General features: G+C 38.4%; 1 long non-coding RNA gene across 4 annotated transcripts in view; it reads left to right on the plus strand.

The window, feature by feature from the left end:
• Positions 1 to 25,373, plus strand: part of LOC121864674 — a 195,439-nt gene that overhangs the window by 10,392 nt on the left and 159,674 nt on the right. For 3 of the 4 annotated variants that reach the window (XR_006088633.1, XR_006088634.1, XR_006088635.1), the window contains one exon: positions 23,612 to 23,775. This is a non-coding gene — a long non-coding RNA (uncharacterized LOC121864674). Of the gene's footprint in view, positions 1 to 241; positions 462 to 23,611; positions 23,776 to 25,373 lie in introns of those variants that run through there. The other variant, XR_006088636.1, reaches the window with a different exon arrangement.

Raw genomic sequence — 25,373 nt, forward strand, 5'->3', positions numbered from 1 at the left:
GAGACACAACAGTGTGCAGGTCGTGACGGGCAGTAAGTCTCTATTACTTAATAACAACCTTACCTGTGATGTAGTGCCTCTCTTAATCCTTTTGAAAGTGCACTGCTGAAACACGATATATATATATATATATATATATATATATATATATATATATATATATATATATATATATATGTGTGTGTGTGTGTGTGTATGTGTGTGTGTGTGTGTGTGTGTGTGTAAACAATATAGGGTATCATTAATATATGTATGCTATGTAATATCAGGTTGGTCATATTAACCAGGATATACAGTACTACATTTTCGTCGGTTAACTTGTCCACTCCTTCAGGTAGGTAGTATTAAGGGCTGCTGGGGCCCCACCATGTCCTCCTCAACCAGCAGGAGGTGAGGGAGTCCCCGCCTGGTGCAGGGGAGCCTGGAGACTGTATGGCCACTCACAACCCTCGAACAACTAGGTACTGGAGAGTGTTCTTCCTGTGGAGATGAATTTTTGATTGTCTAGAACATAACTCTTGTATCGACACGGATATTCTAATATTTCTCGTAAATTTTTTATAATCTCTAAACGAAACACAGAATACCAATTTCAACTCTCTGTATCAAAGGTCAAGGTCACAGGTGAAAGCCAAAGGTCAAAAGCAGTTTTATTAGCTCTGAACAGCATCTCAGGGTCCAGTAATAACTTATTGCTTCATTCACTTCCATGAACATCCGATGACCTTCATCCCTACCAGCACTGTGTAGTTAATCCTGTGTCCGCCTTTCTTAACTGACTGATTGCCAATATTTTTCCACGTGAGGGAGTCTTTCTCAGTTTACGACAAGACCCGCAGTGCCTCAGGTAAAAGCACTTCTTGATCCCTTGCTATAGTGCGTCTGTGGTGTTGGTATTATACATCACAAGAATAAGGTTACTTTAACGTGATAGTTCCCCAAGTGCACCATCACCTCAGTAGTGTATAACAAACACTTATTAAGGCAGTACGTGACATTAGCACTATTTAAGTAACAGTTTAGTGTTTACCTTCTGTAAATGTTAAGGTGTCCGCGTCAACAATGTGTTCTTGCAATTAATCTCTTGGTATTTACTTTTCGGTGTTGTAATGTAACTCACTGTAATATATATCTACGCAGTTTGTTGTACCGGGATTATAGACTTTTTGGGGAGGTTAAAAATCTCATAACAAATTTGATACTCATTAACGGCCTCAGAAAATATATCTTCGTCAAACCAAAATTTGTGTATCAGTTTTAGTTCCTTGTAATGAGATATTTTAATTCATCAGTTTTATTTGTAATAGTCAAGAAAATTAATACATTCAGTTCTTTAGAACCATCCTGTTATCCACACAATTCACTGCATCAAAATTGTACATTATTCATATATATCAAATACGTGGATTCATGTTATTCATAACTTTATAACTATTATACATTAAACGAGTATTAACCCATTCTACATAATTATTGACTTGTGTATTTTTATGACAATTATCACACAATCCACGAATTTCCATTTATAATGTATTGGTCACGGTAATCAAAATACACTTTCGCTTAATTAGAATTGCCAAGATTAGAATCGTCTGTTTAGGTTCACATACAAAAGTTCTAAACTCATTTATCCACCATAGTAATAAGTTATATGTAAATCAGTTTATTGAAATCATGAATTCTATTAAAAATTTAAACTTGATTCATTTATAATCAATCTTTACGACCTGTGGTGACGTTTACGTACAGTACAGTCACCCACAAAAGTCTTGTTGCCTCTCCAGTTGTTCCATAATCCCCAAGAGGTAGACACTGATGCATCATTCTATCCATAAAGCTTCACATTCATCAGCCTCGGGGTTCATGGTTCAGGAGGAGAGGTGACAGGACTTTTGTGGGTGACTGTACATGTGGCACGGTTGCAATACTAAACTTATGAATGATTGGGTAGTATTCTTGTATAGATGGAGCTGATTGGTGGACAACTCGGGCCCTTGACGTCAGGAGAGGGGAGGGGGGGAGGGGTCCCTGTCTCAGAGGTAATGAAGACACTTTTACACTCGCTCTCCGTCGCTTTAATACGGATGTTGTTTCTTCATTACGTGTGATGTTGTTTGTGAGTAAATGTTTTGAATCTGAAATGAACAGTCACTCGACCAGTGTTTTTTTTGGGGGTTGGGGGTCGCTCAGTCCTTCACCTGGTGTTGACAAATGGCGTGGCGGAAACCGTGTGGGGGAGAGGATGAGGGAGTGAGGAGGGTGAGGGAGTAAGGCGTGTGAGGAGGGTGAGGAGAGAACTTGGTGTTGACACTGAAGCACTGTGTTGACGCTGCCCACCTACCCTACCCTTAACTTTTGTACTCAACCAGTGAACAATTTTTTTTTCATTCATCGTGAACAATGTATAACGTGTAAATTGAGTGTGTGTGTGTGTGTGTGTGTGCGATGAAAAAAACTACTTTAGTTAAAAATTAATTTATATAAAACCAGTCCTATACGCTAAGAGACTCCCTCTAAAAGACTTTCTGCTAACACAATAATTCCTAACACGAAACAATGTTTAATAAATTACCTTTAAATATCACAAAACTTATATACAAAAATAAAATAAAAATATGAATATGTAACAAGTGTCTTAAAAGGGAAATGATCAATTAATGCGCTAACGACCGAACTACTGTGGTTGGGTTGTTTACCTTGGTCGTTATCCTGGCCAAGTGCACTGACTCAGGTGATAAGGTCGAGGCTGTATGAGTTATACCTCAGTACTTTGGTGATCACTGTGAGGGAGAGAGTGTGATAGTGACAGTGGTGGTGATAGTGAAAAGTGTTGGTGATAGTGACAGTGAGGACCTTACTATACGGGAGGTATGTGTGATAAACCTTCGGCCGGTGCTCCAAATTCCTAAACTTAAGGATTACGTATTGTGGACGACAGCCCCAACGAGTATATAGCTACGAGACACCGCTTGACAGATCACAAGGTAATTCAATTTTTTTTTTTTAGAAGTTTGCCAATTATTAGTGTTATTATAAGATCAATACGGAACTGCAGGTGATGGCGGTTGTTGGTGTGGGTGATAGTTGAAGTCTCTGTCTCGAAACTCTAAAACATGAATCCCAACCTTCACACCCCGATCCCTTTCTAGAGTAATGTAAATATCATAATTTATCCCAAAACTCAAGTTCCATTTATGCGGTTGCTGCTGTTCACTGTATCGTGGGTTCGAGTTAAAGAGATTTGGTAGTATAGCCTTGAGCCCCGACCTATTATGAATGTAAATGGTTTCCATACTGATGGCTTTCACTTGTTGGTATATATAGAATCATCTTTATATAAAAACTATTGTGGTGAGAGGCCATACGTGCGTTAGTGTGGGTTTGGTCCTACACCCGGCAGTGCATTCTGTGAGAGGTGTTAACAAAAGTTCTCCCTCGCGTGAAAGAAACATTATAAGTCAGTCACACACACACACACACACACACACACACCGCCTCCATTAATAATCTCTAAGGCATCGCTCTATACTCTTGCTCGCTCAACCAAAAATGTGAAGAAAAAAAAACATCAATATTAATTTTTCTGAAGTATTTTAGGAAATATAATTTACATATTAATTGTACAAGAAATACCCTCAAATTTTTTCCTACTGTTATTTATTATTTAAGAAAAATTACCTTATTTTTTTTCTCAGGTTATATTAATTGTATAAGAAACCATTCCGAGTTTTTGTCCCACTGCAATATTCATTAAGACATAAACGATCACTCAACACCGAGGAGCCATAAATTTTTGTTCTTATCTATGTAATAAATTCATCAGGAGTTCATTATATGTCTCACTTATGACGGATTTTGTTTAATATCTCTGAATAAAGGAATAGTTTTGGTCTCACGAGTACACAGAGAATTATTTAGTACCGAAAGAAGTTATTTGTGAGGAGGATGATAAATTTACATAAAAATTCATCATACCTGTATTAGTGTAGGGACTGAGGGACTGATAACACCCCCTGTAGCACATTCAAAGAGACGTATTCGGTCAAAAAAAATCCCTCTCACTGAAAAATCCTCGTTGGGTAAGTCAGAAAGGAGGGTGGACTAACACAACCTAAATAAGACCCAAACTTGGAACACGCGCTTGACGTCACCCAAGGAAGGAAGATACTCATTAATATTCAGCTCAAGAAATCGAGGATGGCTAAGAGCCCGTCACTGGTGTAGTCTCGCTGAGGAAAGTAATCTCTTAACCTAACCTAATCTAACCCCAATCAACCTAACCCAACCTAACTTAATTTTACCTAACCTAACGCAACCTAGGCTAACCAGATGAGAGAGAGAGAGAGAGAGAGAGAGAGAGAGAGAGAGAGAGAGAGAGAGAGAGACAGACACTCCTGCCCATACATGTCACAAGAGATACCATTACTTGACTCCTTTGATCCACTATCACATCAACGCCACATGAATATTCATATATCACCCCTGAACCTACTCCTCTCTGGCCACGGGGACGGAAGGAGAAATGGAGGAGGAGTGAGAGATGAGGGGTAAGAAAGGTGGAGGAATGGGGAGTGGTGAGGGGTGAGATAGAGAGGAGTAGGAGATAAAAGAGAGAAAGTAATGGAGAGGAAGAAAGGAGAGAGAGAGAGAGAGAGAGAGCTCAGATGGTCAGGTTATTGTGGGTGAAAGTAAGTGAAGTATGTACATGTTTGGTGTTTGGAGAAAGGGAAAGGGGGAAGAAGCCAACGAGAAGAAGATACTATCAGATACTTTAACAATTTAAGGAGAGTTTTATCATTAATCTTTATAAAGGTCGTTGCGTAACTAGTTAATTATTACCACCTGAATAGATTACATTGTTCTGTATGGTGACACCTTATTATCCTTACTCGAGCCAGGAGAGAGAGGAACGACCATAAGGATGTGGTTTCTCTCAGGACCCCAGGAAGATAGTGGCATTTTTCTCCACCATTTACCTTCTTCCTTCTCTTTCTCCACCTTCACGCTCTTTCTCTCTTCCACTCCTTCCTTTCCTTTTATTCATCCTCCACTCCACATCCCCGTTATCAAGATTCTCCCTACTCCTCCTCCTTCACCTATGTCACTCATACTCCCTGAACTTTCGCTTCTGATCATTAATCACCCGCTTAACTAGTCCTTGTTTCATCCCCCCCCCCTTATTAACAACACAGCTTAATTGACGCTTACTAATGTGCGCGTTTGGGGCCACAATGATGTCAAGGGCCGAGAGCCTTTAGACGTCACTCTTCAGGGTGACGTAAGGGAGCCTTCTGTTGGAGCTCCTGTCTCACACCGTCACACACTGCCGGGTAATGAGTCCAGGCAGATGGGGTAGATGAGGCATTTGTTCTTGTCATGGTAGTTCTGAGGGAAAGAATGGTGGTGATAGTAGTGGTGGTGGTAGTGGTGTAGGTGATGGTGTTGGTTGTAGTGATGGGGTGGTGGCAGTGGTGGGGTGTGATGGTAATGGTGGGGGTGGTAGTGGTGTAGGTGATGGTGTTGGTTGTAGTGATGGTAGTGGTGGGGGTGGTGGCAGTGGTGGGGTGTGGTAGTAGTGGTGGGGGTGGTGGCAGTAGTGGGGTGTGGTAGTAGTAGTGGGGGTGGTAATAGTGTTGGTGGTTGTGGTGATAGTAAAAGTGGTGGTGATGGTGGTAGTAGTAGTGATGGTATTAGTGCTTAAATTAATAGGTAGTTGTGAAATCGGTAGGACTAGAGTTTGTTAGGGAAGTGATGTCAGGATTGGGTAGGTTAAGTTAGGTTAGGATATTTGCTCAAGAAAACCTAACCAGAGGTGACGTCCACTCTCTTGGTCGTGTACTTGTGTCTTTACGCCTCTCGTTCTGAAATAAATGATAGTTTGTGGTGTACGTTTATTGATTTTATTTATATTTCTTATTATCTTTATTCCCCTCTGTCTCTCTCCTTCTTTCTCTTTTTTTATTATCTCTACTTCTTCTTTCGTAGCGCTATTGAGTATTGACGTCTCTCATTATTTCTCTGTCTGTCTCTTTCTCTTTTTACTGTTGCTTTCTTTCTTCTCTGTCAGGGTCATTAACACTCTGTGGGTTCTCTCTCTCTCTCTCTCTGTTTTTCTCTTCGTATCTTTATTTTTACTCCCCTTTTCGTCTTCTCTTCTCCCTCCCTCTCTCCACCCTCTCCCCTCTCTTCCTCCTCCCTCTCTCCACTCTTCTCCCTCTCCTCTCCCACCCCCCTCTCTCTCCCTCTCTCTCTCTTTCACTCTCTTTCCGTCGTGTTGGCCAAGACCAAGAGAGACGGTCACGGGCTGCCCCACCACTAAGGCCCTGTGTGAGGGTCAGGTCAGGCCAGGTCAAGCCTCGAGGTGGACAGGTACATGACCAGGTGAAAAGAGCTCACCCATGACGGACCTGCCAACAGTGAGAGGGAAGAGACGGAGAGGGAAGGAGAGAGTCGTAGAATGAGGGAGGATAAAAAGAGAGAGATAAAGAAAAGAAAATCAAGAATGACATATAGATAAATGTACGGAGAGAGAGAGAGAGCAGTGTGTGAGTGAGTTACCATCGGTGTTCATCATTAAGCAAGTTATAATTTGACGTACTTAACTCAGGAACCTAATTAGTGGAGGTGTTACTGTGGAGAGAGAGAGAGAGAGAGAGACTTAATGAACACACTCAAGACACAAGTGTAACAGAATGAACTAATTGTTGTGTACAAATTTATACTTGAAATTTAAGAGTGTACTTTCAAAACGTTTATGGATATGAGTGAGCTGGTGCGTACACATGGACGTTTTTACACACACACACACAGTCTCTCTCTCTCTCTCTCTCTCTCTCTCTCTCTCTCTCTCTCTCTCTCTCACCGCTCCTAGAAAAACTTCCCTCCTTGTCTGGCGACCAACAGGTTTAACCCAGACCTTTGTTACACTTTAGTTAACTTTGTTTAGTTTTATTAACATTGTTTACATTTGTTTACTTTGTTTTCTTTTGACACGTTGTTTATTTTTGTTAAATTTGTTTACTTTTGTTATTTTTTCGCGTTTATTAAGTTTGTTTACTTTTGTTATTTTTTTACTTTTTTTTTTTTACTTTTGTTAACTTTTACTGACTTTTGTACACTATTTGTTTTGAGTCGCCTTAAGGTTTGGGTCCCAGAGAAGCAATATTAAAGTCACCTGTACTGTACACACATAACATTGTCTCACCACTAAGCGGGTTTATGGTAAATGTTCAGCTAAAAGTTCCATGAGGAGATTGAGGAGGCTGGAACAAGGAGACGAGACTCACAGTGTCTCAGAATAATGAGGTGAAATTTAATTTGTTTGCAGATTAAGGAGGTGTAATTATATTTTGTGATTAATTTGAGGTAAATGTGAAAAATAAACAAGAGTTAATTATGTTTTAGAAATTATTAAGGGTCAAGTGTGTGAGGGATCATGGCTCTCCGCAGGTAAATGAAGATTATGTTTCAGGAATAAAATGAATTGACCCAAAAATTAGTTGAAATGGCAGATATATTCGACGGTAGCATCAAACATGTGCGTCTGTCCACAAACTGCGTACAATTTTGCCTCCGTCTGTTAGTTCGTTCGTCTGTCACACAATAAGTCAGTGGGTTTGTCACGCACTATTCCCATTGACCAGTGGAAGGAAAAAGACCAAATTTTGCGATTACTCTTCTGATAAAAGAGGGCGCAGCTTCCTAATATGGCCAGGCTCCGGGTTCACAAAGTTCCGTGTGTTGAGTTTTCCTCCTACCTGAAGATGTCCACTCCTAATTGCATCAAACCAATTAAGGTAAAAAAAACACGAAATTTACACTGATACTTTGCCTTAACTAGATACGTTAACTAACACCAGGATGTTTTCCCAAAGATACTGTAACTCAAGTGTCGCCCTTAATTGGTGGTAAGAAAATATATCTAGTTAAAGTTGAGCATCAGTATAATTTTAATGGTATTTTTTATTTGGATCTTGTGTTTCTTTCAACCAGAGATTTTATAGTAAAGGAAAAAAGAAAAAATGTTCTTATATTTTCCACGTGTTTTCTTGATCTTCAATCTTTTTTCTCTGAAGATCTTAGATATTTTGGTTTAATTTCCCTTCAAACCTTTTATTTCTACTGCCCTAAAATCTTCCTTTATGAGCCATATATTATTTTTTAAGGCGTCTTTTAATTTTTTTCTCTTTATTTAATACATCTTTACTTCGCTTCTGTGTCTTAATTCCTCTTATTTTCTATGCCATGTATTTATCTCTCTTTTCTTCTCTTTTTCCACTGTTGTTACTGCACATGTTAATCTCTCTCTCTCTCTCTCTCTCTCTCTCTCTCTCTCTCTCTCTCTCTCTCTCTCTCTTTAATTTAACGTACTTCCACCATTATATTTCTCCATCCTTCTCCTTTCCTTTCTATCATCTCTCCCCTCCCCTCTACCTCAAATCTCTCCTCAGCTATTTCTCTCCCCCTCACTCTCCCCCGCCTTGACCTGGCTCTCCAAGTAAAAACTCACACCCACACCGCCTCCAGACACCACCTCACACAACACCATCCCACAACACCACAACAGAGTCGACCCTCCATATAACCGACCATGTAGATCCGACTCTTATTACCCTACACGAGTCAATACAGTGCCATCCCACAATGTCGCCTAATAGTCGATATATATACTGTATAAAACCATTCCACACCAACTTCGTATCCCAGATATAACTTAAGGGAATTAATTTTGTGGATCGCGTCAGGTCCTTCTGTAACTTTACGCTACATTTACGCTAAATAATAGGTTCCTAAGTGATATTGTTGTTAGTGTATGGGAATTATTTAGGGTTCACGAATAAACAAATCACCCTGTTATTACTGAGTCAGGTTAAAAACAGGTGGAAAAAAGGAAAAGTTAATACAAGTAATAAGACTGTTTCTGAAAATTTTAGAATGCTTTTGATTTTTTTTTTTTTTAATATTTCCGACAAATTTAGAATTTTTTAATTTTTTTTAGATGTTTTTGAAAGTTCTTAGAATGTTTCAGAATTTTTGTAGAATCTTTCTGAAATATTTTAGAATTTTTCAGAAAAATTTTCAAAATGTTTCTACATCCAAACAGTAGCTGACACTCGTCTGCTGCAGGTGTCCGGGCGGCTCTGGGAAGTCTTAACTGATCACCTGACTGGGCGTCTCCAGGTGGTGTGGCTGCAGTAACCTGTAGGTCGTGGGTGGAAAGAGATTAATCCTAATGCCAGGAGCAGGAAGGTTATCTAGAAATATTAGTAAAGTACAAGGCGACGATCAGTAAATATTAGTAAGGTAAACTCTCCTCTTACCTGATGATATAAAAATGCACCTAACGTATTGAATTAAGCAAAAACACAAAAATATATAAAAAAAATACACGGACATTACCTAAACTAGAGACGTTGACTTAGCACCAGTAATGGGATATAATTAACGTAGTTGACGGTAACGTAAGAACGGCGTTTTAAGAGAAGATTCTGAAGTTGGTTGTTTAGGTTGGAGTGCCAGTAAAAATATGTTTCTGATATCGAGTTCATGTGTAATTGGTTCCGTGAGATGAATATATCATATATGTTTATTAACGAAGATAACGATAACAACTTGAAAGTATAATATTCAGATGCGGAGTCAGATTTAAAAGGTTTATTCAAATACAGGAAATTATATATATATATATATATATATATATATATATGCTGATAACCACAAGGAAGAAAACACGAAGTTCCCAAGCGCTTTCGTGTAATTCACATCTTCAGGGTGAGTACAGACTAGAAGAGTAATACATATCACCTAGATCACCTTGCACCTACAGTGATTTACTTGCATATATATATATATATATATTTGTGTGTGTGGATCTACATGAAATGTGTGTGTGTGTGTGTGTGTGTGTGTGTGTGTATATCTGTACTGGTAGCTATATGTATACCCGTATTTATAACAGTACCTGTAACTGCACCTTTGTACCTTCACCTGTATCCATAATTATATCTGGATTTTCATCATTAAATTGCTAAAAGGAAAATAAACTCAGGTCATATTCTGGGTCATCCATACAGGCCAACTTTCTGGAGGGGAAAATATTGAGTACCGTCTATGAGTTACTGATAATCAAGTTCTCCCTTTTAAGGATAATGAAATATAGCGAAGTAACGGTCCTCAGGGATATATTACGCCAGCTTAACACTAAATATCAGTTATCCGTAAAGTTTTGCCGAGTTAAACTTCGGATAAGCGGAATATTCTGGTTAGTTATTAGCCGATTACAAGATATGTGACCTCGTAAATATAATAGAGTTCTTAATTAATATTCAGTAGACACTTTATAGGCCAGACCACGAAGAACCGTAACAAGTAGATAGGAAAAAATGCATTTACTTAGAGAAATTATTACGAGATAAAGATTTACAAATTTGTAAGAATTAGAACAATAAATAACAATTTGCTCTCGAGTTTCTTAATTAATAGTACCTTAGAATATGAAGTTTTAATATTTAATTATGCTAATGAGGACATCCTTAATCCACACACCGAAAACAACGATACCGATTAATTAAGGATCTATGGTAGAAATCGGAAGTGCCTCATAAAGTAATATTTGGAACAGATTTTTGTCCAAGTTTGTCAGCCCAGTTCCCGCCAAATTTGAACTGACTGATAATTATAATATTTTCGCCATTGAAGGATATTTTCTTAAGAACAAAACAAAGAAGCCAATAAACAATTCATGATCATATTAACTTACCAAATATATTTAGATCTAAGTTAATAAACCTTCAAATTAACTTAGAAATGAAGAGACTAAAAGTAATAATAACAATTTAAATAATCAAAATTTCTTGGTTATAAAGATGTTTTTTTTTAATCTTCCAATACACTGAAGGCCTATGATGGAAGACGACTTTATGGCCATTAAAAGTCTTGGAAGATGATTGGTCAATTGGGCCCTAGACTTAACCATGATTGGGGTCTAGTCCTAATGGGCCTAACCCTTCTGAGCCCCGTGACTCTGATCCTTGTTACTAATTACAACCAATAATAATAATCCAAATAAAGATAGTCCCCAATAAAGATAGTCCCATCAATAGTCCCAATAAAGATAGTCTCCCAACAATAGCCCCCAGTAACGAGAAGCACCAATACCCATGCGCTCTGTTACTAATGGTTAGGTCATGCTAGGTTAGAGAGAGTCTATTAGAATTGGATCACATCTGACCTATAACTAACCATCTTAGTCTAGGGTCATTCTTAATCACTCAATATCGTATAATCTAAACAGGTAAAAGCCCTCTCATTTGTGGTCAGGTAATTAATATTTGATCTCACCTGAGTTACCTCGTCTTGACTTTGACTTATATATAATCATCCTCACACACACACGCACACACACACACACACACACACACACACACACACACACTGCAAAACTGGTCTAGCAAATTGGTCTGTAATAGTGGTAAGGGGAAATTGGTCTGGAGTGAATGGTCTGGAGTGTGGATGGTTGCGATAATGGTGAAGAGGCAGTTGGTCTCTAACCTGGTCTTTAAAGTGTTCTTCTTTATGGTCTCTGGATTATTAAGATTCATGAAGCATTGGTTCTTGGTCTTTGGGGTATTTGTCTGTAGCATTGGTCTCTGGAGTGTGTGTGTGTGTGTGTGTGTGTGTGTGTATGTGTGTAGTCTCTGGAGCGTAGGTCAGGAGCATTTATCGCGGAGCATTGACCCCCCATGACCTACAACTGGTTCCTGTAATAAACTAGTGTGAGGTCATAAGGCTGTAAATGGGTCTTCCAGCAGCTCGATAAACTAGTTTAGATTTTTAGAGCCACGTTTGGCGGTCATCATACGGCTCCACTGGCCGGGGGGGGGGAAGGAGGCAGAGTCGCGGGGGTGGGGGGGTGATTGGAGGGGAGGGAGGAGGGAGGGGGGTGAGAGGAGTGACTGGTAGGTGAGAGGTGAGGAGTAGGAAGTGTTGTGAGAGTTAAAGGAGGTTGAAATTATATTTATTTTCGTGCTTCTTACCGCATATAAGACGCATGTAACAACAACAACAGCAACAACAACAATAATAATAATAATAATAATAATAATACAATCTTACCATATCAGATTATAACAACAAAAAACATAACATCAAAAGTCAATCATTTCTCTTCCATAACAAAAATCATTTTAGTGTCATCGTGTAAACATATTTCTTTATGACTTGTTTAACGAAGCACTGTGTTAAGGTAGGCATTTCTTGAGTTACCTGTTAAAACCTTTTAGGAACATTTGTAAATTAAGATGACAGCCAGAGCGATTATGTGTGTCTAATGTGCTTTGTTCATGCTTCGTATAATAATTTTGTGTTTGAAGTGTGTGTGTGTGTGTGTGTGTGTGTGTGTGTGTGTGTGTGTCCGTATCTATGTGCTCAAGTCTGTGTGTCATTACTTACGTCCATATATATGTGTGTGTACGTATCTATGTGCTCAACTCTGTGTGTCATTATTTACGTCCATATGAGTGTGTGTACTTATCTATGTGCTCAAGTCTGTACGTTGGATGTGTCAAATTTGTCGTCCGGGTTAGGGTTTTTTAGGGTAATAAATTTGCCAATTATCTAAACAGCTTCTCACTTTAACAAGAGCAAACAAAAGATAAGACATTTATCACCTGGTTGATGCTGGTGGTGTAATGACCTGCCAGACTGGCCCTTCTCTCTACTCCATCTATAATTACTCCTCTGAATTATCACCATTCTCTCAATTTACCATTTACACATCGATATAAAATACCTCATTACCAGTTAATTACTTAATTAAATTCCACTCTTTATAGTCATTAGGTCATATAAGAAGGCAAGAAAAAATAAACAGAAATCAAATCGTTATTATCTTTTTATCACAAGTTTAATTAAATTTGTAGATAATTGCAATTAAAAGAAACATTGAGAGGATCATAAATTTAAGTATCGGGTTGAAACATTTGTAAAGGGACTTTAAACCACAGGTAATGGCTCTGAGGGCACCACTTATAACACAAGTACAGATAAACACTCACTATAAAACTGATATTGGTGGGTTGAGAATTACTGGGTGGGATGTTAGGATGAGCTGAAATGAATACCTGTATCTGTAATCAATTTCCTAATGCAGCTATAACCTAACCTAACCAAACCTCGCTCAATTTAAACTAATCTAACTTTACGTAATCTTACCTAATTTAACCCAGCCTAAACTAACCTAATTTAACCTTATCTAATCTAACCTAACCTAACCAAACCTATTTCAAAATTATTTTCTACATTTATTCGTTTATTGATTGTTGTTTTTTGTGGCATAGTATGGAAGCAAATAATTATTTTAGGAGTCCTCCGTGTGTGTGTGTGTGTGTGTGTGTGTGTGTGTGTGTGCAGTTAGAACCAGAACACTTCGCAGGACCATCAGACAGAAGGAACCTAAGAATGCATCACAACAGGTAGTAGGAACATGAATTTAACAGGTCATGCATCACAGGTAGCATCAGTGAGGGTCAGGTCATGTAGCAGAAGTGACAGGTAGAAAAGGTCAGGTCATGTAGCAGAAGTGACAGGTAGAAAAGGTCAGGTCATGTAGCAGAGGGGGCAGGCAGCATAAAAGTATCAAGCAGGGGGGAGGTGGTAGACCATCTAGCAGAGAGCCAGCAGGTAGCTAGGTAGAGGAGGGGTGAGCGTCACGGGTCAGTAGGCAGGCGGCATCTGCTTATCAAGGGTGTGGGAGCCCCCCGGGTATAGCAGACCACTGGTAATGGCCTAGTTCCTGCCCCTATGTATTTGACTCCCACACAGCTGCCCTCTGTTTGTTAATGGTGTAGCGTAATTATTGACCGGGTTGTTCAAGTGTGGTGTGGTTGTTAGTGGGGGTTGTTAAGGTGTGTGGTTATTAGTGGGGGTTGTTAGGGTGTGTGGTTGTTGGTGGTGGTTATTAGGGTGTGGTGTGGTTGTTAGTGGGGGTTGTTAAGGTGAGTGGTTATTAATATCAGGTTGCTAGAGAGTCAGATTATTACGGTATGTGGTTGTTAGCGTCAGGTTGTTAGAGTGTGAGGTTGCTACAGTGATAGTTGTTATAGTGAAAGTTTAAAGATGGTGTAGATGGTATACTGTACTATAAGGTTAATTAATTAGCATTAAATAAGACCAAAAGGGATAAGGTATAAGGATGGTTCATTATAAGCCTGGCATAATAAAGATAAATATAAGGGTAATATGGTATAAGTTTTGTAAAATATAAGTAGATATAAGGTTTGTTGAAAATGAGACTAATAAAATACTACATAATGGCTTACATATTATAAAAAACGAACATATTAGCCTCGTAAAGCATAATATCAACACACTATAAGATCTTATCTATGGTCACTAATACCTCTTGAGTTTTTTCCCTTCACATTTCTACAATTATTTTTTGTAGGTCTTGAGTGAAGGGAATGTGTATGGTGTGGTTCAGAGCGTATAATTACCTGTGTGGGGGGGAAAGGGGAAGGGGAAGGGGGGAGGGGAAGGGAGGGAAGACATTAATATTCCACCTCTACCTTCGACTAACTATCACGAGAGATCAAGTTTGTTTTGGGTTTTTTTATGGAGTTGAATCAGAAATGAATTTACGATATTTTTCAGGATTAGGTACAGTTATGTTTCGGTTTTCAGTATATATACCAAAAAATTACGTAAGATAGACTGAAATTATATCGTCTGTGTCTAATTATATAGGTATATTCTGGAATGTATAATTGTTATTTGTTTCAACTCGATTCATTTATTATACTAGTAATTATAAAATACAATTATACTTATATTATTTAGTGAGGAAAGGACAAGACAAATATTGGAACTTCATGATATGCGATTAGCTGAAACAATTGTACACTAATGAAGGTTATTAGGTCAACTTTCAAATCTTAATTACAGTTTTAATTGGCTTATCCGTTTTTTTTCTGTAATTGGATGAGTCACTTTTGTTTTTAGTATTGAATATCTATCTTATTAGTCATTCGTATTATGATATCTAAATGTAGTTATGAAATTTTAGTGTGTGTGTGTGTGGAAGTTAAGATGACTGGACTGACTGACGGACTGGCTGACTGATCAACTAAGACCAGCTCCCTCTAAGACCAATTTCAGATCGTTTTTGTCACTTCAGCTAAGACCATTTTACATAATAATATAAAAACTAATCAAATGACTTAAATGCTAATTCAGGTTAACAGTGATACTCTTCTTACATACATTAAGCTACTTGTTAACTAAATTACGTAAATATTATGTAGTACACGACGATAATTCTAAATTGGGGGGATGATGGCGGTCATCGATCATAATATAGTGGTGGGAAAGAGAGAGAGAGAGAGAGAGAGAGAGAGTCAAATGACCTCCAGTGATTACAGTGTTTATAATAGGTCCTTCATGAGCGTGTGTACTTGATATGATTAACTAGAAAGTAGACAGCACGCACATCCAGGAGATCAGTATCTGTCATGACCTGAGATGTCAAGGGTCAGGGGTCAAGTCCTGTCATGATTTGAGATATCAAGGGTCAGTGAGATGTCACGGGTTCGATTCCCGGGCCGGTGGAAGTTGTTTGGATATGCTTCCTAGCCCCCATTGGTCCCTGTTCACCTAGCAGTAAAGTAGGTACCTGTTGTAAGTCGAAAGTTGCGAATTCGTATTCAGGGAAAGTTGTTGGAGCTTCCAATAACTTGATGACATAAAACATTTACTCTTCAGGCTTCTACGCCCTTAACTCATGAGACATAAAGGCAAGCATGAACTTAGCATGCTTCCCTGTATGGCGCTGTAAAGGCTTCTGCGCTTCACCTTACACAAGGATGTAGGGGAGTGCCCAATAAATAAAAAAGGTTCAGGGGGTCAAGTCCTGTCATGATCTGAGATATCAAGGGTCAGGGGGTCAAGTCCTGTCATGATCTGAGGTGTCAAGGGTCAGGTGGTCAAGTTCTGTCATGATCTGAGATATCAAGGGTCAGGGGGTCAAGTCCTGTCATGATCTGAGGTGTCAAGGGTCAGGTGGTCAAGTCCTGTCATGATCTGAGATATCAAGGGTCAGGGGGTCAAGTCCTGTCATGATCTGAGGTGTCAAGGGTCAGGCGGTCAAGTCCTGTCATGATCTGAGATATCAAGGGTCAGGGGGTCAAGTCCTGTCATGATCTGAGGTGTCAAGGGTCAGGGGGTTAAGTCCTGTCATGATCTGAGATGTCAAGGGTCAGGTGGTCAAGTCCTGTCATGATCTGAGATATCAAGGGTCAGGTGGTCAAGTCCTGTCATGATCTGAGATGTCAAGGGTCAGTGGGTGAAGTCCTGCCATGATCTGAAATGTCAAAGGTTAGGGGTCAAGTCCTGTCATGATCTGAGATATCAAGGGTCAGGTGGTCAAGTCCTGTCATGATCTGAGATGTCAAGGGTTAGGGGGTCAAGTCCTGTCATGATCTGAGATGTCAAGGGTTAGGGGGTCAAGCCCTGTCATGATCTGAGATCTCAAGGATCAAGAAGATAAAGTTAACATCCGAAAAAATATATATATTTACATGAAAACTACAAAATCGGTTCACAAAAACAAAACCAAAATCCTCAAAATTCAGGAGCTATTAAAATCCTAATAGTCAGATTTTTACGACTATAAAAATTTCAATACATTTTAATTTAGCTTATGGTTAGGTTAGGTTAGGTGTTTGTGTTGTTGAAGGACTGTGTTATAACTTACCTGTAGGAAACTTTGTATTGTATACCTGATATAACAATATACTCTTTGTCTTCTGTATATAGTAGAAGGGAATTTAACTATATAAATTAAGAAGTAAATAATGGTTTCATGGACGTTATGATATATAAAAGAAATTCAATGAATAATTTATGGAGGAATTATTAAATATGATATTATGTTACAAATATTTTATAAATTTATGGAAAAAATCATAATTATAAAAACATTAATATTATGTTATAAATAAGAACATTAAGTTTTGATCATGTGTGAATATTCCTTTATCATTATCTGAAGGAAAACAAAAGTACTGTGAAAAAATACAGTTTTATCTGATATGTATAACTAAAATCAAGACAATAGTGTAATTTATTTATATCCATTAGTTAAAAAGCCATAATCTCAGTATCAATGTTTATTAGTCATTAGCGATGTATGTAATTTATTTTATAGTCATCCATAAGTAATTAGAATATGCATAGTGAGATAAGCTCATTATTCATTTTACTAATTACTAAATTCCGTAGATATTAATAAAGGTAATCAAACAGCATAATTGTCAGAGAGAGATCAGAAAATAAATGCAGTAAAATTAAAAACAGTGTAAATTACATACGGTATGTAAGCAATTAATTACTATCATCATTATTACTTTATAGTACCAGAAATTATTGGTTTTTTAGAATTATCATCGCATTAAAAGGAGATTGAAAATATAGTCATCGAGAATTAATGAGCGTAATTTATTTTAAGCTTTTTATTTAGTTTCAGGATGACTAAATACAAAGTGTCCCAAAAGTTTGATTGACCGAGGTAACTTTTCAGACACCCTGTATATTCCCAGACAAATTATTCGTCACTGATGGTTCCGAAGACTTCAGTCAACGCCTCACTCAAATTCACGGAGTTAGCAAAGTTTGTGAGTAGATAGAGATATAGATAGGTATATATTTAGTAAAATTATCACACAAGTTCCCATTGATTCAACAACTCGCTCCAAAAAGTATCTTTACGGAACGAGTCGATGAATTTCAAAATGAACACCATTACTCCTGTTGTCTCTGTAGGGTTGTCTAAATTCTTCGTCTGTTGTGTCATATTGTATCGCACAAAATCGTGAAGCTATTTTTTTCCAGCGAGTTACATAGACAGTGTATATCGTACATTAACAGAGCAGGTATACAAGTACAGTGCATAGACAGTGCAGTTATACATTGCAAGAAACATTTGACAAATCATTGCCATAAAACCAGATCGTAAACATAGTAATTTTCATACCAATTTTTTTGTTTAATTAATTTCTCATGTGAAAGTTAATTAAGAATAATGTATTTTATTATTGGAAACCTTGACCTTATTTTTGTTCTTTACTTTGGTTTCAATACTTTATAAATGTGTGGGTTTTTTTATTTCTCATAATAATGGTTTCAATATTTTTTTTTGGGGGGGGAGAGATAGGATTTAAATTTTGATATTTGGGTTTCAATTCTTTTTGGTCTTATAATTTAAAATATGGTCTTGTAGTTTCATTTATTTTTTTACTAATAATACGAAAGTTTAGAAATGTGTAATCAGTTTTTAGTTTCGTCTTATAATCTACACATTTTAAGACTTATACAGTTTTAAATTAGGTATTTATGGTCGCACTGATAATTTGACTTACGATAAAACTACACTGAACTTACGGTTTCTATACTTCTGGCTTCACTCGCAACATCAAAACAGAGAACACAGCTAAAAATAACAACGCTACACACACAGGTATACTTAAAAACGCTATTTTATCATAAGTCTTCAAACATCTTAATTTTCGAAAGGTGAAAAAAAAATTAAGCCTCGGGAGAGTTTATATTGATGTAAAAACTCATGATGTTGGTAGATAATGGACACGTAGTGAAGGTGGGAGGAGTAAGATGTGTGTGTCCGAGTTGACTCCTCCTCCTCGGTTGCCTTTTCTCCTTCTCCTTATCCTCCTCTTTCTCTACCGACGCCCCTCTCACCACCGTAGCTGGACACGCCTGCTGCTGAGTGTACGGACATAATAATTCCTGTAAAAAAAAACACTATTTTTCTCTCTCGCTCCGTACGTTTCGAAATTTATTCTCAGGTTGAGGTGAAATGATTTTAAAATCTGGATTCATTTACACCAAAGTGATTGTAAATTTGAATTCAGTTTACTCTTGAATGATCGTAATCTTGGATTTATATAATGGTGAAATGATTTTAATCTGGATTTATATATACTGAAGCGAATATAATCAGGATTTATATTATGCCGTAATCAATGTAAATCTTAATTCATATACTCTGAAATGATTGTAAAATTTGGTTTAACTTACATAATAATGATTGTTATTTGGAGTTATTTACGCTGAAATTATTATAATCTGGATTTATATCAACCAAAATTATTATCAATCTGGATCATTTACACTATAATAAGGGTCATCTGGATTAGTTTTGGCTGAAGGGGTTAACTTCCTGTGAGTTGTGAAGTAAACAGAGAAGTTAACCCCATGAATACTATGACTTAACCGCTTGTGTAGTGTCATCCTACTCAAGGGGTTATATTCTTTGTGAGGGTGAGGGTGTGGTGTGGTGAGGGTGTGGTGTGTGATGAGGGTGTGGTGTGGTGAGGGTGTGGTGTGCGATGAGGGTGTGGTGTGGTGAGGGTGTGGTGTGTGGTGAGGGTGTGGTGTGTGATGAGGGTGTGGTGTGGTGATAGTGTAATGACGTCATAATCGTCCCTGACCCCTAGATCTAAGAAATGAAGATTTAAGATTAAAAAAAAAGGTAGATCACTGCATTAACTCCATAAGAATTTTTACCGTTGGTGTTCATGTAAATATATATATATATTCGTCTAAGACAAAACAACATAACCGATTTATTGTTGCATGTGTTGATATACGTATGCTTCTATTTTCATTCTTATAAATCGACTTTTTATGGAGGTCTTGACACGTCGACACCAGCGGTGCTTCTGATGGCGTGATGGAAAGTGACAGGCCAGGAAGCCTCCCAGCCGCTTAATCCAGCAAGACGTAACGTTGAGCCAGCCGTCCGATCTGAAAGCTGATTGGCTGTCGTGTTCTCGTGGGCGGAGACTCCTGCCTCGACACACTGGAAGTAGCCAATCAACTTTCTAGTCTGAGCCTCCGCGTGTAACGGAAGAAATTTGAAAAAAAAGGTATATCGCTCACTCAGACATGTATGAAATTGGGATTATAATAAGGCGTATGTTTTTTATAGAGGAAAATGTTGGAAAAATGTAATTTTGATAAATGTATCAAAGTCTGCGACGGAAAAGGAGCAGGAGATGGGTGGCCCCATCCCACGTCGAATGCGACCACGAGGGTGTTGGTTGAATGCTCTTTCCAAAAGGCCACTGGCCCCGTTAAATGGTGAGGTGCCAATTAAATATCTTTATTCCGGACAAGCACGTACAGACAAGCGCAAAAAAAATAATCTGCCCCACATTTTATGTTCGTAAGGAAAAGATTCGTTCATATTAACTATTAAATACTGAATAACGTTGAATTTATTTAGTGTCGAGCTCTGAGGAGACAGCGTGTGTTGTTGGTCCACATCAGAGATAATACTTATGACTTATAGGGTTAATTCTTCTTAATATCCAATAATAATTAAATCACTGAATATCTTAGGAAAATCTATGTACACATGTTTTTGCGTATATGATATACAGTGAATATGTATGTATAGTGTGTGTGTGTGTGTGTGTGTGTGACAGCCACCTATCAGACCTCCGACTTTATTTCATTGACTCAGGATACTCTTGTGCAACGTCACTCAGAACACCTGTCATTCAGAACACCTAGCACTCAGAACTCCAACCACTCACAACACCAGATACTCAGAAAAGCCTCCACTCAGATCCTGAACGTTCTGAGTACAACAGTGACACCCAGAACCTAACCAAAGCCTGAGACTCCGATTTGCTAGACAGTCTCAGAAATGTTTGTTTACTTTTAAATATCGCTGTAAATATTTAATTTCCGTTTGATTCAACTTCGAACAGTAGTGTCAACGAACTTTTATCCGTAACTATACAAGTGTTCGTTGTATCAGTTAGAATGTGTGTATGTTACTTTATTGTTACTTATATATAATATTTTCTAAGCTCTTGTGTTTGATGTTACAGTCACCCAAAAAAGTCCTGTCGCGAACCACGATTCAGATTCATGAACCCGAAGCGGTGGACACTGATACATTATTTTGTCCATAATGCTTAGGGTTCAAGAGTCTGAATCTCGGGGTTCATGGTTCGCTACAGGATTTTTTTTGGGTGACTGTACTACCTCGAGTCGTTGTCTTGGTTTTTTCAACTGTATATAGATGTCGTCTCCCAATGTTCTAACTATTTTCTTCCTGTGTTTCTCTTTATCTCTCAGAATATGTCACAATATAACCACCATCATCGTCCCAAAATAACCCCCCCCCCCACCCGAGATCCAAGTGGTACAGGTGAGATAATGTGACCTGTTTCATGAACCTTGTGAACCATTTCCGAATCTCAGATCAGATTTTTCAGAGCAACACAAGATTTTATTTTTTTCCCGTAACTGGATTGTAAAAACGTGTATAACTGCTATGATTTAAGGTATAAATACAGTATCCAACATAGTATCGAAACTTTATTGAGACTTAACCTGAACTAGATTCATTTCTTAGCAACACTCAGAAGAAACCTCAGTGAATCCGTACCCCAGTTATGACACAGAGAAATGAACCTCCTCGTTCATTACACCAAACGGCTTCATTACTCCATGAGAAACGTCCTGTTCCTCGCGTGAACTTTAGACATGTCCCCTGGTGAGTCTGTGGGTCAGTCCTGCTGTTAATTACTGAATCTCTCTGCCTCGAATATTACCATTGATAAGAACTCCGGAATACAACCTTAGCGTTGGTGTTCAGTGAAGGAATAATGTATCTGGAAGTCAATTTAATACGACAGGAGATTTATCATTTAAGTTAGGTGATGCAGAACGTTTATATACAGTACATAGGCACTAAAATATTCCGCTTTTAAGCTTATAACTACCCTATGCTCAGGTGATTTAGTGATCCGAAGGTTAGGTTAGGTTAGGTTAGGTTAAAATAGTTTGAATTAAGTTTAGTTAGATCAATTTAGCTTAAGTTACATTAGGTTATGTCAGTTTTGGTTAGGTCAAATTTGTTTAGGTTAAGTTAGTTAAATACAGGTTAGTTTAACACGAGTAAGGTTAGGTTAGTTTAGGTTTATGTTAGTTTAGTTTAGGTTAGGTTGCGTTACGTTACGTTAGGTGAGGTTAGGTTACCAATGAATGTCATGACTATTGAACGTCGGAATACAGACTTTAACAGTACCTGTATACCGTGACGCTCCTCTAGATAACATCATTAATAACAGCTACGATAGTCCATTGTAATAATTGGCACTCTCCTGTGTCCAATATACCTCTGATGATGGGAGAATTATTGGATCTCATTGCTAATAAAACCCAATCTTCCCATTAGGATTCGGACCCATAATGATTAGGTTTTATGATATGGGGATTGTGGTTGTGGGTCGAGTCTTATTGTGATTAGAGCCCATTAGGGTATACTATACATGGAACCCATTTCAATTAGGACCTATTATGTTTGGGGATCATTATGCTCAAGGATCATTATAATTGGGACCCATTACACCCCATTATGACTGGGATTCACTTCGACCCATATGGACTGGGGGCTCAATTTTTAATCTATACTAACCTATCAGGACTGGGGGCCCATTTGACCAGTCACTGTTTCTGAAAAGGCCAAGAGAGCTGTGTTCTTAAAAGCTCCAAAGGTCATCTTATACTGATAACAATCATTACAATCCACAACAACTTGAGTTAATGTAATTCCAGACACAGAGACGCCCAATATTTGTATTAATACGTGATAATATTAGATAGTTTATCCCTTTAAATTACGTTAAATAGTTCACAGGACTAATTGACTCAGGACTACACTAGATTAACCAATCCATTAAAAGTTGGGCCCATTAGATTTAAAACCTATTATGATCGTGGATTGGATATCATTATAACTGGGGTCTCTTATAACTGGGGTCGATTAACGCAATGGGCCATTACAACTAGGGCCCATTAGAACTGGAGGCCTCATTTCTATTTGGACCATGGTCACCTCGTACAGTTACCCGGCACTCTGACCTAATTCCCCTCCCCCCCTCATGGTAAGTTGGTAACCACACCCTTAATACCAACACGTTCATACAATCTCAGGAATCCTGTTGAAAGTGAGGTACCGGAAATACCTAAAAATATGACGAAGGAAGAAGGAAAATTCCCTCTACCTTACTGGTGAGGAAGATGTGAGGCAAGAGATGAGAGAAAAGTACAGTAGACGAAATATGACGGAGGATAGGCGGTGATGATGATGGAATAGATGAGGAATTGATAATGGGACAGGAAAATAGCAGGAAATGGGGTGTTATAAGAAATGTATTTAGTGTCCATAAGGCGGCGAAGTGCTGAGGTTGTGCGAGAGGTACTTGTGTGTGTGTGTGTGTGTGTGTGTGTGTGTGTGTGTGTGTGTCGTGGATAATAAAAAAATTCTACAAGTATTTTATAAAGGAATGTATCGTGTTACTTCTCCTAAGACATCAAGTTAGTGAGACATTCCCACACATCAGCCCAGAGTGAGGTGCTTGTCTCCCGTAAAGTGAGGGTAATAAACTTTATAATATGCACCTAATATAGTAATATGATTGGGTTATATTAGTTAAGCATTGTTGTTGTTGTGGCTCAAATCGATATCGTTATTCTAATTTTCCTTCAGTTCAATAACCTCATTTTTTCCCCGTTGTTTCAGGAGAGAGACACAGGAAATGCTTGTGTCCGCCCGACTCTCCCTGCATCCATCCGTCCGTCTGTCCGTCCGTGCAACCAGGATTAAGTGAACACAACTAACAACTAAGAGTGATGGTCTGACAAGGGGTGATAAAGTGATACATCATAACAAGGAACTATGACAAGGTTAGTAATACCTGTATGTTATCATTGACCTGAGTTATGTCCCTTTGGGCTTTGTTATGGTGGGAGAGGAGGAGGTGGAGAAGGAGGGAAAAGGGGGGAGGTGGAGGAGAGGAAGGGGAAAGGTGGAGAAGGAAGGAGAAGGGGGGGGGGAGGAAAGGGGGAAGGGGACATACTCTTCTAAAGAAATAATATTTATTCCATTTGGTCTTAAACCTCACCAAAAATTAAACATCAGTTAAGAATTTGTTATACCGTGAAGTGACCAAAAATATTCTCAGGTTTGATCAGTTCTTAAGTGTAACTATCATAGACTCATCAGTCCTACATAGACTCATCAGTCCTACATAGACTCATCAGTCCCACAAAGACTCATCAGTCCTACAAAGACTCATCATCCACTCATAAACGGGACGAGTAATCAAGTCCCTCACATAATGAACAAATCATAAATAATAAAACCAGTAACCGGTGGCAGGTATTAATAAAAGGCGTCGTCTGCCATTCACAAAACTATAAAGTCCAATTTAACAGGGAGCCGTAAAGTGCCTTGAGAGCTGTTAATGAGGGAAGGAAGGGCGTGGTCAGCTACTTCACCTGAGTCTTGAGAATTTTATGCTTTGATTATCCTGCTGGCGCTCCTCGTCAACACACAGCTCAGTAATTAGTTGAGAAATAGTCCTTTATTTGGGCCTTAGGGGCGGAGTTAGTTTAGTTCTGGGGTCTGTCGTGTTCGTATGGAAGATTAGGTTAAGTAGAGTCAGGTTAATTATCACAGGTGAGTCATAATTTATGTGGCTCTAAGTGGTGTGTGTGTGTGTGTGTGTGTGTGTGTGTGTGTGTGTGTGTGTAAGACCTTATGAGCATATGCAGGTGAACGTGTTTATGACTGCAGGTCGATAACGGAACAATCAGTATAAATGAGATAGATTAATAGATAAATTAGAAACGTCGACATTCATGAGCAATTACAATTTTTCTCTCCCCCCATAATTTCTGACCTGTGACCTCTGACCTCTGACCTGTACAACTATAACAATTTATACCATATATATAATACATCTACTAACATGGCGTCTGTTAATAGAAGTAGACAAAAATATCATAGTGAAGATCTGTGTAGCTTTTAATATTGTGATAGTTTTTGACTTGATACCCAAAAGTTATGACAAAAAATGAAGGTTTTGTATAATATTATGTTGGTGTTTGAGACTTGCCGCTGGTGTTCTGTTATCAGTAACACACATAAAATGCAGTTGTATAAACAAAGTGGATAAGTGGTGGGGTGGTTAGGTGGGTAGGTGGTGAGGTGGGGAAGTGGTTAGGTGGTGGAGTGATAGGTGGGGAGGTGGATAGGTGGTGAGATGGATAGGTGGGTAGGGGGTGTGGTTGAGGTATCATACAGACGGATGATAGAGTTAAGGAGGAGGAGAGAGGTTATCGAGGTGGTCATAATTACCTTTCACTTGACCCAAGAAGTCATAGAAAAGGTCAAATGGTTTTTAGTGTGGGGTGATAGATGTTGTTACCTCTGCTCACACCCAGCCTGATCAGCCAACAATCTGGTGGTGTCTTGTAGCTAAACTTACCAAACTCCTATT

This window comes from Homarus americanus, unplaced genomic scaffold, assembly GCF_018991925.1.
Source record: "Homarus americanus isolate GMGI-L3 unplaced genomic scaffold, GMGI_Hamer_2.0 scaffold57965, whole genome shotgun sequence".
Classification (NCBI taxonomy): domain Eukaryota; kingdom Metazoa; phylum Arthropoda; class Malacostraca; order Decapoda; family Nephropidae; genus Homarus; species Homarus americanus.